Below are 1,675 nucleotides of genomic sequence, written 5' to 3' on the forward strand. Positions count from 1 at the left end.
AAAATTAAATGAAACCCTAAATACTAAATTATGACAATAAATAAAGAAGAAATATATGTAACTTATCAAGATAAGAAACAAAAACTCTTTGAAAGAGAAAATCGTTTGAATTATTTACCATTTTTTGAAATAAATCAAAGAGCATTTGAAGCTCTAAAAATAATCTATGACAAGTTAAAAAGAGAAGTTGAAGAGCTAGAAAAATTAATAGAATCTCTAGAAAATAGTGATGAAGCGATGATAGAATTTGCAGAAATTCTAAAATAAATAATGAAGCATACAAAGATTGAAAGACCAGAAAATAAAATAAAAAGAAAAAGAGCGAAAAAATTAAAAAGTAAAATAAAGGAGTATAAAAGGGAATTAAATAATCTTCAGATCGAAATTGATGACCTTATAATAAAAAGGATAGAAATAAGAATAAATATAAACAAGTTGGAGTTAAACTTAAAAAATTTATAAATGCCTGGAAAACCATATTATGACTTAAAAGAATTAAAGCTGTTGAAAGAAAAAATGGAGAATGAGGCTGAAAAATTAAAAAGATATTTAGAAACAACAAAAAGTGTAGAAATAAAAGAAGCTTTTGAAGATTTGAGAAATTATATTAAAGAAAAAGACAAACAGATAAAAGATTTTATATACAATAATCCTTGCAAAAAAGAATATTATAAACTAAAACAAGATTGAAAAACTATACAAATGAAATCAGAAGTATAAATACTAGTAGAAATGGTCAACATTTTTATGAATTTGCAAATTATACAAATTATAAACTTATTCGAAGTAAAATATGAAGAGTAAAATTTTGCAAATTATACAAATTATAAACTTATTCGAAGTAAAATATAAAGAGTAAAAATTGGTATCAGAACCAAGTTAACGATTAAGGGTAACACTTTCTCTTTAAGCAACACTTTTAGTGATACGCTTTTAAACCAAATAAAAATAAAAATCTGTAAATCTATACCAAAATACATCTGTACACTAGATGGACCCAAATATTATTGGTACTAATTTAAAAAATGTAGGTGGTATTATAATAATAAAGAAAAAGGAGTGACCCTTGGCGAAGGCAAAGGAATAGGATCCAACAGGGGCAGTTGGCCTCTCCGGAAATATTTGCCATTCGGAGCCTGTATGGTTGGGAATTGTGGGACCCACCCGTTCGTTTTCCGTTCCATTCCGCCGCGATGTCCCTCTCTGCTGATCTTTCTTCCACCATGACATCATTCATCTTTCCATCTTAACCATGCTATAAATATATTAATAATTAATTTTAGTTTAATTTATTTTTAAAAAATATTTATATTTTAATATATATTTTATATTTATAATTAATTTTAATATACATATAACATAATCATCAACATATACTAATGATTCACCTTTTTAACTAACCATTTTTTATAATTTAATTAACAAGAATTACCCATATCATATAATGAATAGACAACCAAATACTCCTAATCAGCTAATTGTCAATAGTTTCTCTTTTTCACCGTCGAGGAGAAAGGAACAAAAATCAAATACAACAATTTGAATTTGAATTTAAATGAAAAGCAATGTTTTCACAACCAATACAATTATTAACTATTAAGTATCTTTTAAAGTTTAAACATATAAGCTCAACTTGCAAATATTAAGGCTACATTTGATTATGAGAAGATGATAA

Source organism: Arachis ipaensis, chromosome B03 (genome assembly GCF_000816755.2).
Source record: "Arachis ipaensis cultivar K30076 chromosome B03, Araip1.1, whole genome shotgun sequence".
Classification (NCBI taxonomy): domain Eukaryota; kingdom Viridiplantae; phylum Streptophyta; class Magnoliopsida; order Fabales; family Fabaceae; genus Arachis; species Arachis ipaensis.